The sequence below is a fragment of the Hermetia illucens genome, chromosome 3 (assembly GCF_905115235.1).
Source record: "Hermetia illucens chromosome 3, iHerIll2.2.curated.20191125, whole genome shotgun sequence".
Lineage (NCBI taxonomy): Eukaryota > Metazoa > Arthropoda > Insecta > Diptera > Stratiomyidae > Hermetia > Hermetia illucens.
Window position 1 is genome coordinate 49,080,096 of NC_051851.1, and position 16,244 is coordinate 49,096,339.

General features: G+C 40.4%; 1 protein-coding gene across 1 annotated transcript in view; it reads left to right on the top strand.

Annotated features, from left to right (window-relative positions):
- LOC119652468 (pyrokinin-1 receptor) overlaps positions 1 to 16,244 on the top strand; it is a 513,354-nt gene that overhangs the window by 191,695 nt on the left and 305,415 nt on the right. The window contains exon 3 of the mRNA XM_038056634.1: positions 5,341 to 5,370. The gene's annotated coding sequence lies outside the window, so the exon portion shown is untranslated. The remainder of the gene's footprint in view (positions 1 to 5,340; positions 5,371 to 16,244) is intronic.

A 16,244-nucleotide genomic window follows, 5' to 3' on the forward strand; every position in this document is an offset into this window, starting at 1 on the left:
ATTGCAAATGTTTGATTGTTTGCTCCACCCTGATAGATTTTGGTTGCCAGGTTTTTAAATGCTGTAGAGTCCAGGATCCGTTTCTTTCGTCCTGCAAGATATAGCCCTACAAGGATGATGGAGAGAATCACAAAATTATTTCTTTCATTATATTGAAGATTATCATTTAGATTCGATTTCATACTTGAGGCTATGCAAGGACTTCAAGAAAAAAACCCAGAATGAACTTTTATTAAACGGAGAAAAAAACCTTTAATATTCAACCCCAATGTTATTATAATAAATCCAAATGTCTTCTCAGCCTAATTTCCATTAAAAATTTGTTGCCTTAAAATATCAATGTTACTCCAAGCATTAATAATTGTTCCCGTCAATTCATTAACTGGCCGAAATTGCCATTGATTTGGATAAACATGTCTCCTTAAGATTCCCCACGGACATTTTCAATTGAATTCGGATCCGAAAATCTTGTCGGCATAATAAGACGGGCAATGTCAATGGCTCCAAACCCTAATCTCCCTCTACTTACAACGTCTTATTATCATAATAACTATAGAGCAAAACGTCAGTAAACATTTTCGGTACCAGCGATAATTATATTTGTCATTGAGATTTTAGCGATAGAAATAATGTCGGTTACGTAATGGATTTCAACTTTAAGGTCCTTTTATCTGAACTTAATTTGTTTCATGGCAATATTGTTAAATTGGGTCTAATGAAAGCACGGTAATTAAATTATTTCTTTGCTTTCGGTCTACTTTGTAAAATTCTTATTCTTATCAAGTGGTGAAAAGCTAGAAGATCTAAGGACCAGAGGGTTTAAACTTCGAAGTTTCATCACACATTTTAAAAAAACTATCAAATTACATTTATACAGATTTTGTGACTATTCTTCTGTAAGAATAACTTTAGCTTAACGATAGTTTTTTTTGGATTGGCGGCAATCTTTTTGGACTCGGTTTTCCTGAAAGCGAAGGTTTGCCCATAATAATTTTAGGGACCATTTTTTATGAAGAACTTGATGTATTGTTATATCCACGGATAAATTCGTATTATTACATATCTTTGTTTACCCTCACCATCATTCTGCTGTATTGAAAGTAGTCTTTTGCTTTATATTTCCCACTCCATTCAAATATGATAAAACTTACTTAAATACATATGAAGTGGATGAAGGCGAGTCCGCTGCAATTAAAATCAAGAAAAAGTGTGCCAGCTGGTCTTTCAAGTTAGGGTATGGATAACTTGCAACAAGCTTTTCACAATGGCGGGTGGCAGAGCCTAAATGCTGCTCGACACACATAACAAAGCCATAGGAGGGGAATCGGAATGGTTTGAGTTTTCAACTTCGGACCCAGTAAGGAAAAATAAAACCCGCCAATACCCTGTCCACTGAGAGAGCAAGCTAGTAGTTTTCATGCAATGCCTCCTTTGCATAGAGCATGCCAAGTAGATCACCGATTGGCGCTACTAGTAGCGTAAGTATCAATGGCCGCTTCCTAGGGACCAGATTAGCGCTGTAGTACAAACTCTTAAAACCATGACTGCTATGATAAGTGCAAAGGGGCAGAGTCTAATAGGCTGAGATCTTCAGATCCAGCCCACAGTATTCCCGAAAGAAAACAGCTTTCGTCCCATACAGCTAGAGATCTCTCCGATATTCTCAAATAATGGTTGACCTACTGTCCGTCTGACTTTAGCTAGAGCTGGACAATCGCAAAGGAACTGCGTGAGGGTTTCTCCCTCTTCTACGCAGCTTTCGCAATGCCGATTGTAGGGTATATCCAGCCTGGCGGCATAGTCCCCTGTAGGGCAGCACCCCGCGCGAACTGCCGTAATCTTGCATGCATTTCCACGACTCTGGCGCACAAATTTTTCACCAAAAGGTTTTATTATTGGCGGGCCAAATCTAGCCTAACTTGATATAGATGGTCAGCCTTCACCATTTGAGATCCGCTTCTGCTAAGTACTGCGAATAGATTCCACCTTTGACTATCGCCAGCAGGATCTATACTATACTATCCAATATACCGCCAAGAACAGAGCCCCGCCCGGGCAGTCCGTCAGACCGCTCATCCCCTTCTATGATCCTATGACCAGCAACCCGGAGTCTGAGTCTGCATGCTAAAATATATTTAATGTTGAAGAAAGTGGAGGAGCAGGAGGCAGGACTACAGGTGCTACCAGTGACCTGAGCAAGGTCTTTTGAAACCTATTAAGTTTCTATTGTACTTTTTGCTCAAAGCCCGCCACCATACAATAGAGCTGTAGGCCAAGTTTGGTTGAAACACAGCTGTGTACATTCTGTCAATCATTCTCGGCGAGGCATAGAGGGCTATACAGGTTTTCTTAAGCCGCAGTTGTATGTTATGTTCAATCTCTGATGTAGCTTCGGATCCAGGATTAAACCCGAATATTGTACATTGGAGGAAAGATCAATCTTTTTTTATTCAGTCGCGGGAGTTGAATTCGGATAGTCTCATTGTCTTGGTGGTGAACAGCATTAGTTCGGTTTTGATTAGATTTATGCCCCCGCCTGTCACTGTTAACTATTGCACCGGAAAAATGACGCCACCCTGGGGCGTTCTTCTGCTCACAGTTCAAGTGGTTACATCTGACTGTATTATCCACCAGTACCATTATATGGTACCTAGGCTCCAAAATACCCTCCATGCCACCAGTATCTGTTAAAATAAAGTTAATAATAGTATATTATTATATAAGATCCTATCAAGTTAGTCGGAACTATTATTAACAACGTTATAATAAGTCAAAGTTGTCGCTTCTGTGGAAATTGAAGACTTTGAACGTCAGTTCACGCGGAAGTGGATATTCTCACGTAATATATGCATATCACTTGCTGGGTACTAATGGGACAAATCCACTCAAATATTTTTATAAAGAAAATACCCAAAACCTTTCATACCCAAAGTATCCAGCTTCCGGTTTCTCGACTAGTTAAAGTGTAAAAACAAAACCGTCGACAAGGATAAAATCATTGCATTGTCCGCGTAATATTTCCCATTTGAAAATCCTTATATACATTTTAGTTTTATTCCGAATTGTTCTGTTGTAGTATTCGCTCCTATAGTTTGTTGGACGGATGATTCAAAACACTCCTATTCCGCTTAGTTGATTGCACGCACATCCAGAATTCTGCTACAATTACTACAAGTATTTGTCGAATGCACTAGATTTAATTTAAACCAATTAAACGTGTTCGCCGCCTACGTACACCCTTATCGAATCACCAGTATTCGTGAATACATCCCGAGGAAAGGATATGAAATAAAGCTGTTAACTGCTAAAATGGTTTATGTTCAAAAACAACGCTGTGGGTGGAAAATTTGAATTCGTGGAAGCAAGGGATTTGGAAAATTTAGAGATTCAATTTAGAGATGTAAAAGAGTAGGAAGTTTTTTTTAAAAGTGGAAAAGAAGTTAAAAGAAAAATGTACCGACATCCATTTCCATTTCGTTAAATATTCAGAGACATGGAAAAGCGATAAATCCATAATTCAGGAAAAACAAAAACCTTTGAAGAAGATAATACTACAAATCGATGGAATTCCTAATTTTCAATTTGCATCACTTTAGCAGGACTATCGATGGAAATGGTAAAAGCACTCCGTCGAAAAGAACACGTAGCCACAAAATGGTGGAAGCAGTAACAGCTCCAGGGACGTAGCGACGTAGCACGACTAAACTGTGCGTTTTCAGGACACCACTGAACTTATTTTCGAAAGGATACGAGCGAATAGGCAGAAGTGGAGCGATTGACATTTGGAAGTTCAAGACTGTCGCTGAATCAATATTTCCGAATAATGTCCACAGAATCAATTGGTTCTGTTTCTTCTCTATTTAACTTAATCCTAATTATAAATTGACAAAGTAATCTTACTCTGACATGGTAGCGCTGATGAAGAGACCAAGTGGTTCCCGAAATATCGGTATTTGCAAGATCAATAAATATAACAAGCAAATAGAAAAACGCAGGTCTTAATTATTTCAAACAACTTTAATCGCTAGAAACACTGCGAAAGTACACTAAGATTAACTAAAGTTTCATTAATGCCATGCTCTCTGGCAGGATAACGCCATGCTTTCTGGCAGGTAGGACGCACAGTCAAACGCAACTTCAATGTCCACCAACATGTTGGTTTTCGTTTAGTGGGTGCGACCTTAGCGTCCTTTCGCGAATGTGACCCTCAACCAGTCTCTTGGTTGACTTCTTAATACTTGGGGAGTTACAATCCTTTGTTTCCATTTTCATGTGTTTTTGGACACCCTTAATGTAGTAGTAAACTACCACAGGCTTCCCCATCACGATAAGGTGGTTTCCGAGGGAGGGGGTGGACGGAGTACTTTCCCATGATTCTGAATCGCATGAAGTAAAATGAAGTTTCGCATTGGATGAATAATATGGTTAGCCACCGCCAATATGAGCATCTAGATTCCTCCTCCAAGAAACGAGTCGAGATATTGTAGGCTGGGGAATCAATATGTATGCTTTTTTCGCACCTTATCGTCATGGAGCAAATGGCTCTATATCTATAAAAAGAGGCAAGCAAATTCGCTTTGAAGACAAACACCAAGAAAACCAATGCTCTGTGCTTGAGTGGCCATCGCACTTCTTTCATTTGAATTAATGAGCAGAACATTGAAGGCGCTGATCAAATTGTATATATAGGAAGCGTTGATTCTTGGACAGCAGCAGCAACCAATTTTATGCTACCAAACCCATTAATAGCTCCAAAACGGCTTTCTATGTTTTGTCCAAAATCCAAAATCAAAAAATCAGCACTAACATTCTGTTCTCTCTGTGCTAGTGTTATTCAAAATAAGCAGGTTTCGTCAATTCCTATCTGCATCGTTTCATCGTGTCTAGGGCAATAACTAGTGAAGAATAGGTACTAGTGAATGTGCCGATAGGAAGACGGAAGTGGTAGATCCAAAATTTTGGATTCTGGATGCAATGCAGCCCAATATCCCAAAGCAGAACAGCGAACGAAGAGTGACAAATGTCTCCGAAAATCTTAAAGGTAGTTGGAGCACATTGCTGTGAACCGACGGCGAATCGCGCTTCAAACCATGGACTGACGTAGAATACAAACTGAAAAGTGATATAGTATTTTCCTCGTAGCTAACAATAATTCACTGGAATAATAATTCTATTCTCCGCCAAATTCAAACTCCATTGTGCGGCTGAAAAATAGCAGTTCTGATCATTTAATACATGCAAAATTGATTTCTTGTATAATTTCAAACAACATGCAGATCCTTACAAATTAAGATTCTGTATGTACATTTGGTAATAATTATAAATATCTTTTTGTTTCAGGAATGTTGGGAAAATGCAGTAGAGAAGCAGGTAATAAATACTGTGCATAATAGATGCTTTTATAATTCAATAAACAAAAAGGTAGTATATTTATCTCATCATTTAATTCAGAGTATACATATTTCAAATCCCACATCTTATATTTTTTTGTAATAATTTTGCAGAACAATATATTTGTGTAAAAAAAGTCAACAATACTTAAAGGGCTAATAGAGAAAGGTTCACGGATCCGAGATATTGGCAATTCAATGGGATTCGTTAAAATCGTTGTCTTGCATCAGATTTTCGAGTGCCACTCCTAAAAAAATCATATTTTAAGATTCAGATTTCAGATTTTCTATACTCATTAGCCATTTCATTCAACAATTCCAAACGTTTAATAAAAACTCTGTTTTAAACTGAAGTATGACATTTTTCTATTTTTCGACACATAATGTAAAAAAAAATACTGAACTAACTTGGCTATTGGCTTAAAAAGCTTATCCGTTTAATTTAGTTCTCGAAATTATACACCTGTCAAGTATTCATTAATGAAAAGACTCCTCCACCATTTTACTGGACAAAGTAGTCACTGTTCCAGTAAACAATTTGGTAATATGCCTTATCGCGAACATTAATCTTAATCTACAGGGTGCGGTAGCATAACTTCCTTTTTTCAAAACTCAATAAAAACTATTGTATGCATCCGAAAATATTTGTTTATTTTTTATAATGTAGGTACATGTCTAAAGTTTTTATTTACATTGTTTTGAAGATCAAATCTGTTAGGTGACGTCCCCCATTCTCCATACATTGCGTAAACCAATTTCTGGCGTTTGTCATGACTCTTGTTAGCATAGCAGGTGTTATGTTGGCAATTTCTTCTTGGATGTTGGTCTTCAAATCTTGTAGGGTTCTTGGATGGTTCACATAAACACGGGATTTCAAAAATAGAAAAAAATCACAAGGGGATAGATCGGGAGAGCGTGCCGGCCATTCCAAATCGCCTCTAATTGAGATAAGGCGCTCTGGAAAGTGTTCCCTCAAAACAGCCATCGATGCTCTTGAAGTGTGTGCTGTTGCACCGTCTTGTTGGAATCAAGTGTCCCCCAAATCCAAATTTTCTAGCCGTGGGGCTTCATCGCTAAAAAAAACAATAGCACCCTCGGGAACGACATCAAGAAGAAGTTCACACGCGTTCATCCGAGAATTGAAGTCACGTTCTGAAAGTTCCTGCACTATCGCCATCTTATAGGGATGAAAATGAAGATCATCACGAAGAATTCTTCTCACAGAACGATCGGATAGTCCAAAGGCAGATGCGTGTTTGCGCGCAGAACGCCGTGGCGATCGCAACATTGACGCTCTCACTGCTTCAATGTTCTCAGGTGATCTAACGAGCCGAGGGACTCCAGTTCTTCCTTTTGTCGCACTTGCAGTTTGTCTGAATGTAGTGACCCATGTAACAATTGATTTGCGGTCTGGGACGGGAACCAACGGGGCTAAATTAAAGCGATTCCGAAATGCACGCTGTGTTGCAATAACCGAACATCCGCTTGAAAAGTAAACCTCAACGGCAAAGGCACGCTCCTCACTATTCCAACGCATGATGGCGACTGAACCGTGTCGGGACAAAACTTTATAGTATCCCCCCTTGAACGAGACCACTAGCGCTCCGCTATGACATAAACTAACTGAGTGGCGCGCGAATCAATCACGTGTTCGTACAAGACACCGGTCGACATGCGAATTTTGAATCGGTATTGGAACCTTTTTGCTCAGATGCAGTGGAGATCATAATCCATACGTGGTATTCCTTCTCGAGCGGGAGCATGACTCGTCTTTTCCTTCAGCCTTTCTCCCGTTCACAAGCGGGGTCGGTTCGTCGTGATCGATTTCGCGATTTGAATCTATCAAATGCCTGATCTGGATGCAATCGCGAGGCTTTTAAATCCCCTTCCACAGTTTTATCGGCCGGTCTTTTGGTCGCTTACCATCAACTTCGATGTTCAGACCAATCTTGGCAAGTGAATTCTCGTTACCGCGAATTACGTGACCATACCATCGAAGACGCCTCTCTCGCAGTTTTTCCACAATCGGTGGAAGCCTATATCGATCGGATGTGATCAAAACGTATCACACCACTAGTCCAACGCAACATCTTCGTTTCCATTACCGCAAGACGCCGTTCATTGTCTTTTATAATCGGCCAATACTCAGAACCAAAGAGAGCGATAGGACGGACAACACTGCGGTAAATTTTAGATTTGAGACGTTTGTTGATATGTCGATCACAAAGAACACCAGGTGTGGAACGCCATTTCATCTAGGTAGCGTTAATGCGTGAAGCAATTTCATAACGTAGTTCTCCATTGGCTGATAACGTTGACCCGAGGTATTTACATGGGTTAACAGCACAAAGAGGATTGATGAGAGGGCGTTTCCTTGATAAACACGGACAGAGACACGAAGCGGCTTTGATACAGCCACCTCACTTTGAACTTTACTTTTTATGTTACTATTTGATTAATGACATGTCTAATTAGTATAGACAACCTGAAATCTCAATCTGAGAATATGATTTTTTTAGGAGTGACACTCGAAAATCTGATCCAAAAGAACAATTGAAAACTATCATTTAGCCCTTTAAGTATTGTCATTGACCTTTTGGACACCCTGCATATCGTGGTAATAATACCTAATAGATGGACTACGATGGTGAAATCCGCGCACGGTTGTTGGTAGCCAACAGAGCCTATTTAAGCTTACAAAAACTGTTTCGCTCGAAACGTCTCACTATAGGATCAAAGCTCTTACTGTAAAAGACAACGATCTTGCCAGTCCTCATTTATTCCTCGGAGACTTGGGTTCTTAGCAAGAACAATTGCGAACTTTTGCCCGCGTTCGAGAGAAGAATTCTCCGAAGAATTTTTGGTCCTCTACATGAGGACGATTCCGTAGCCTACAGTCCGGTCGTGGACAAAATTCCGGCTCAATAAGTTACGGTGGGCGGGTCACTGAATCTGTATGAATGAGGATGATCCCACCCGAAAAGCCTATAAGGGCAATATCTACGGTTGATGGGGTAAGCCAGGACGCTTTTAGGAATTGGTGGACTTCGGCGCAAAACCTGGATATCTGGAGTTCCTTATTAAGGCAGACCTAGGTCGGATACCGGTTGTTGCGCCGTTGATAACGATGATATAGGATTGTCCAGTAATCAAGAACTGTCCCAAAAACTTCAAGCAAGTCGGAAAACTAGATGATGAACGATTCAGGTAGGAATATAACTCTGTTAGAGACGGTGTGATTTCCAGCAAACTCCCTTATATCGATTTCGGAAAGCAGTGCAGTGACTGCACCCAGTGAAAAAAAATGTACACCCTCATTTTCCATATATGGGGACCCCTTTCAACCAATCTTCGTATCAATAGGAGTTTCGGAGATAAAGGTTGTGGCAGCCGGAAAGACAGGCGGTAAACCGATTTTATTAAGGTTTTGTTTTACACAAAACCCTAAAAATGATAGATTTGACCGAGAAACTCCGCCCACAAATACTGAAGCTTCACTGAAGTGTTCTAGCGGCACACGTTCGGTAATGTGGGAGGTTCGTTGACACTAGAGTCGCTCTCATATCAGTAACATTCAGGTGCCCTTTAGATAGTTTGTAAAGTCGCACCGTAACTTAAAATACTAAATGGGATATTGCCAAAAGTTCTTCTCCCGAACGCGGCTAAGAGCTCGCAATTTTTCTTGCTACGGATGCAGATCTTTTAGAAATACATAAGGACTGGCAACATCATACTCTTGTACAGTAAAACGTTTTGAGCGAAAAAGTTTTTGTGAGCTTAAATGGGCTCTGTTGACAATCAACAACTATCCGCGGATTTCATCATCATATCTTTTATCGGTTGTAATTTTGGACCTTAAAGTTGTAGTCTCCTGTCTTTATTGTTTTCGTTTGAACAGTGCCATTCGGTGTTGTTCGTTCTTTGCTCCTTGTCGCTGACATCGCTGCCATGCCATGTCACTATCATTACCATCGTAAGAGGTCTTGAAGTCGATGAAAAGATCGTGCAGCTGATGGCCAAATTTCAGCCGTTTTTCCCTCTCTTGCCGCACAGGGAAAATTTGATCTGTTGCTGATTTCCCTGGAGTGAAACCTCTTTGGTATGGGCCAATAATGTTCTGGACGTATGGGGCTAACCGGTCTCGCAAGGTAGCGGAGAATATCTTATAGATAGTACTCAGCAACATGATACCTCTGTAATTGCTGCATTGCATGATAATCCCTTTTTTTGCATGGGACAGACAATGCCTCTTTGCCGGTTGTCAGGCATTGATTCGTTGTCCCATACTTTGAATATCAATTGATGAACTGCATGATGTAGTTGGTCACATCCATATTAACCCAATTGTAATTAGCAAACCCTGTTTAAAATGGAGTGATGGTGTAGGTCAAGACGCCCGGCAATTTTTAGCGATGTCGAATTGGTGTACCTCGGTGCAACGCTGGGATGTCGAATTGCAGGACGTCGGTGCAAGGCTGGGGTGCCTGGAATTCCTTACCTGATACCGGTTTTTACGGCGTTGATGATGATGATGATGAATCACCGTTGAATCAATCCATTTTTTTACAGGTTGTGGTCAAATATATTTGCGGCTGCACAACGATATCAATCTTAAGGTGGTTGTGAAGCTTATTTGTCAATGTTTTGGCTGTAGAACATCTGATAACTGCGTTTATTGTGACCTTCATTTTTCGTTTTATGAGTGTTAACGAGGACTTTGTTATGAATCGCTTCAATGTTTATTTTTACCTGACTGACGTTTTTGCATTCATCATGCTTGATAGATCACGGTGTTGGGGTAATATGTAATCAATTTGTTTGAAAGTGGTGCCGTCTGAAGAGACCATGAATGAGCTTATGAATCTCCTTTCGCACAAACCAGGAACTTCCAATGATAACTTCGTGAAACGTCGCAGTTTTTTTACATTGGTAATGCTATGGAAAACATAGAAAGTATTGTCTGAACGAGGGGTCTGACGACCGATTGACTTGGAAACTAGGATAACCGAGGTATTGCATGGAATGGTTGCTCTTCTCCGGAAACCGTTCCCCACCTAGCATATCTCTAGGAACGCTGCTACAAGTGGCTTATATTGGGGGATGGTATCGATTACGTGCTTATCAGCTCCTATTTTGTATAGCAAGCAAGTTCTATAAGAAAATGAGCACATTGTTTGTTCACCTTCTTTTACAGGCCCGTCGTTCTGATGTCAGTCTCCGAGGCTTCTTCCATTATGCTGTAACAAGAAAACCACCACCATGAAGGGTGAGATAGGATTTGATGACATGGTTTTTAGTGTTGGGTTAGCAGGTGCATCCTTCGCTTACTTCCATACTTACTTCCATGGAAATCCGGAATCCGTGTATTATTTTATTTTGGGAATTTACTTGAAATGCGACCATCTAAATATTTCTACAAGCAAAGTGCACAAAGGCGTTCATATCTGAAGCGCTGAGCCTCCATCGTCTGACTTTTTTTTGTGTTAGTTTTAGTGATTTCAATGATGAAACTGGAAGAACGCAAAAATCCATGATGAATCGAGAATCGAAAACAGGACGAGTTTGAGAGACTAAAGCTCGGCTAGATCTACCGTCGCATCCTTAAGCGACGAGTGATTTCAGTAAGTGTTACGCTAGCTCTAATAATGGTGACTACTCTCCCCAAATAAAATGCACCCCCGGGATGCCTAGATGTCACATTATAGGCAAACTGTACCCATTCAGCCAATTATAACTAATTTACCTTTTTTTGTCGTACGGACTTGAGCCTTTGGATTATTGAAATCCTTTGATTGACAAATTACAAACAAATCATGTAAAATCTTCCAAATTAAATAAATGTTTAATAATTAAAAAAAATCGGCTTTCCAAAAACATAATATTCTTTTTTTTTGCATCTTTCATAGCGAACTCCAAGAATCTGGAAAAAATGGACCTTTCAGCATTTAATTGAATGAAATGGGCCGAAATTAAACGACATATTTATCATCATAAGGGGTTCAGGGCGAAACAGTAGAACTCAGCCGAAAATGCGAGCATAAAAATCAGTAATAAAAAATTAATGTCTTATCATGACGAAGATGAAGGATATCAAAACAATTTTCTATATTAAAAAACATAACGTAATGAAATGAATTTATGATTATTAATAAGAATTCAAACATTCAGGCGATGTATAATGGTTTCATTGGAATATGAAAATTCAATCAAAGAATGAGTTTTTTCGCGGGCTAAGCTTACTGAGATGAGAAATTGGTGAATGCTTCATTAAATCAAACCGTATTCGTGCTTTTGCGTCCGTACGATGTTGCTCTAATACTTGACCGTAATATTTGGAAGAATCCTTTCAAGCTGGAGCTTTTTTGTGTATTTCCAGGAAGAGGAACCTGTTTGTCTACGGAGTTCATGGCCGTGATATTAGGAAATTCGAAAAGTAGCAAGAATTTTCTATGTTTTTGGTCTTAATGGATTGGAAATGCAGATAAATAGAAAAATTTTAGTCTTTCGGTTACAATTTTTTCTTGAACTATGCGGTATACAGTATTTCAGAAACCATTTGTTCCATTCTTCAGTGCAAGATCTTCGCCGGCTACATTATATAAAATTTGGTTTGAAAATAAAAAATGAAATCAAATCTAAATATCTTAGCCATATTTATAAAATATGCAAAATGTAACTTTAATTGGATTTACCTGCTGTTAATAGGGAGGCTGCGAATCTCAATTAGATTTTAGTCAAGGAACACAGAAGTCCACCCATTCTTAAAAGTCTGAAGGTTCATGTACGGAATCTTCTGGGGAGACTCTGGAGCTGTTGGTACATACGCAGTTCCCTGCGTGCGAGGAAGACTTTCAATCGGAGCCTCGCTTGAAGGCCATGTAGTCCCAGCCTGGTGATATTATCATCGTCATCATCAACGGCACAACAACTGGTATCCGGTCTAGGCCTGCTTTAATAAGGAACTCCAAACATCCCGGATTTGCGCCGAGGTCCACCAATTCGATATCCCTAAAAGCTGTCTGGGGTCCTGACCTACACCATCGCTCCATCTTAGGCAGGGTCTACCTCGTCTTCTTTTTCTACCATATATATTGCCCTTATAGACTTTCCGGGTGGGATCATCCTCATCCATACGGATTAAGTGACCCGCCCACCATAACCTATTGAGCCGGATTTTATCCACAACCGGACGGTCATGGTATCGCCCATAGATTTCGTCGTTATGTAGGCTACGGAATCGTCCATCCTCATGTAGGGGGCCAAAAATTCTTCGGAGGATTCTTCTCTCGAACGCGGCCAAAAGTTCGCAATTCTTCTTGCTAAGAACCCAAGTCTCCGAAGAATACATGAGGACTGGCAAAATCATTGTCTTGTACAGTAAGAGCTTTGACCCTATGGTGAGACGTTTCGAGCGGAATCGTTTTTGTAAGCTAAAATAGGCTCTGTTGGCTGACAGCAACCAAGAGCGGATTTCATCATCGTAGCTTCGGTTGTGATTGTCGACCCTAGATAGGAAAAATTATCAACGGTCTCAAAGTTCTACTCTCCTATCCTCATTCTTCCCGTTTAACCAGTGCGGTTCGATGTGTTTGATTGGTGTGCGTGTGTGATATCCAATCGTTAATTACTGAGGATGAAATTTTTGCAAATAAATCCCCGATCTCAGATGGCATTTCATTAGTAATACTTTAGAAAAATTATCGCACTCCTGGAGGTGGTGATGCGGAGAAGCTCCCACCAAAATTGGATAGTATCAATGCTAAGAGCCAGGATAATCTAATCTTATCTAGGAGGTAGCCATATGATTGGTTTTGTAGTGAGGGGGGCGCCACAGGTGGGCGCCATTTCCGTGGCACTCCAGTTGTTAGTGAAATGGAGTAAAGGTGGATAAGCAAGCCCACGACTTGGTGATATTTCCATTCGTTATTAGTGAAGGAAACGCTGGCGGGGGGGACGCATGTGGACGGAAAAATGGGAACTTGGCATAAATCCAACCAAAACCTAGTTGATGCGTTTTACCAATAAAAGGAGGATATCCAAATTCCAGATATTCTCAATGGACTTCTACATACACCGCCTCTCCCTGCACTCCGGTATTAAAGAAACTGAAGCGTACAGTCTCGTCAGAATACGTTACGCCAGACATTAGACACGGAAGCCCTTCGGCCATAGCATCATCCTAGATGAAGTACCTCGGAACTCTAGGCATTCCCAGCAGCCTATAAAGCCACACGCAGATCGAGTTTTACTGCTGATTTGGCTGTGAGCTTTTCAATGAAGATAGAGTAGAGAGGTGGCGACATGTTGCAAGGTTATGACAGAATTTTCTTCAGCAAGCGTTCAAAGACGGTCTATGGAGGATTGATGGATGGATTTTCTCCGATACGGACAGCATAGTAGAGTCGTAAAGACGAGGGGTGGTTTTTAGTGGGTGCCAATCCTACACACGTTCACGCGACTGAACTGGTGCGGACGTGTCTTTCCACCTCACAGACTTGGTTTGATTCACCATTTCTTCGGCGTTCGTAATGGTCGAAAATCGAATAAGCGAGATCACATCCGTTTTCTCACGCAATCGTCACCATTTGATTCGCATTGGGCCAATCCATTGCTTGTGTTGTTTTATCGATGGTTTGATTCGCAAGATAGTATTCAATAGTTTAGAAGTGAAAGACACTGATAAAAAATTGGTTTCTTTTGAAGATGTAGTCGATTTTTGCTTTACTATTCGCACTATAAAATGTATTAAGATGAGACAATCACACGAGACATCACCACGTGCTGAAAATCGATAATATGTATGCTATCCTCATTGCTCCTTCCATAACCTTTCCTCCATGGCACCTAGTTGTTAACCCATATGACCAAAAAGATCGCCCACCATGACAGTCACGTTATAGTTTTCTGTACCAAGTAGATGCTAGAGAGTATTGTTCTCGTAAGGGGGTCAGCTTATTCGTGGTGCATAGTCGTGAAGAAATGAACAGTGCGATCAATTTATAAAATCAGTCGATATAATAAAGTTCATGATATGATAAGCTTCATCAGTCCGTCATCAAATCCCTCGACTTCTTTAATGGCGCCACAGAAATCCTCGGACTTGGGTACCAAAATAGAGAGCCATTTTCACAACTCTCTGGTTCAATATTGCAACTTTTGGCACCATTCTCGTAGAGCACAAATATCAATGTGTTTCTTTCAAAGAGATTCTGGGTGTTCATCAAGAAAGCGCACTCTCCCGATTCTTCTTTGTTCTTGTTATAGATATTGTCACCCGAGACATCCAACATCCAGTGCCCTATACACTGCTTTATGCAGATGATGTTATCCTAACTTGTCCAAAAATGCAATGATCGCCTCATGCAACACGGTCTCAGATTGAGTCTAAATAAAATTGAATTTTTGACGACCGATCCCCATGAAACAGGCACAATCACTGTCAAAGACAGTGATTTATTATTTCGGGTCAATGCTATCAGCCAATGGAGAACTGCGTTATGCAATTGGTTCACGCATTAACGCAACCTGGATGAAGTGGCGTTTCACAACTGGTGTTCTTTGTGATCGATGTATTAACGAACGTCGCAAATCTAAAATTTACCCCAATGTCGTCCGTTCTGTCGTTGCTGTGGTTCTGAGTGTTGGTCGACTATAAAAGACAATGAATGGCGTCTTACGGTAATGAAGAAGAATATTTTTCGTTGGGCTAGTGGCGTGACACGTTTCAATCGTCTCCGAAATGAGGATATTCGCGATCAATATATATGAAAGTGCGGAGTTCTAGGAGGAATAATTGAACTACTTCCTTGGTGTTGTATGCTTTGAGAATGGCCTGTTGACCAGAAGGAGAGTACGCTGTAGATTTTAAGTCGGCAAATTGATGTTTTGCATCGACTAAGTTGGTGGCATTGTCATTGTATAAATTTTCACAGTGGCCTCTTCGTCCAATAAAACGTTTCGGAGCCCCAATAAATATCTGGGTTGTCAAGTCGCTTGCTATTTCCAAATGGACCGCCTTTGTTGCGTAGCAACAGAATACCAAAACATAGGCTTTTTGTGGTGTCTTTCCACATATTTTGTAGTGTTTCCATAAAGGGCCGCAATAATCTACCCCTGAATTCACAAATGGCCGAGCTCGCTATACTCTGGTGTGAGGTAGATTTCCCATCATTTGAGTCAATACCTAGATTTGCAACAGCTGACACAGTGCTGGACAGTTGATCTAGCTATCTTGATTGACCAAAATTGTCATCGAGTTGTTGACAGTAATGCTTGTGGTCCACAGTGCAAGTTATCATCATGGATTGGATGAGGAGTTCAGTCAATGGATGATTGTAGGGAATCACCATCTGATGTTTACCATTATAGGACAAATTTGAAGCATTCAATCCTCTTTCAAGTGCTATAAACTTGCTATCTGTCTTGATTTACCTAGAGTGGATCGGTTATCTCATTGCTTCGATACTATCACCATGCGATGACTCTGCACCAAACCTTCAAGTTCAATGTATTTTTGCATATTGTACACTGTTTCCTCGGGTTTCTTGCATTGCTCCCAAACAGAGTCATTTAGTCCTTCAATTTTACTCCTGGTCTATTGTGGAAAGATTGGGATTGTAATAATCAGATTACTGCTCCACTGTCTCCTTTTTGAGACCAGTCAACAAATGTTGAAGGGAAGCCATAATGGCTTGTTTTCTCATTTTTAAACCGTCTACACTGAAATTTTGAGCGACTGTCGAGACTCTCGAAGTCACTGATGAATTGGTCTGTAAACCTTCTGATTGCATTCCGTTTTTCTTCTATTCTTTATCGAATGTTGAAACTGCCTCTGCAAATATCTCCTGATATTGT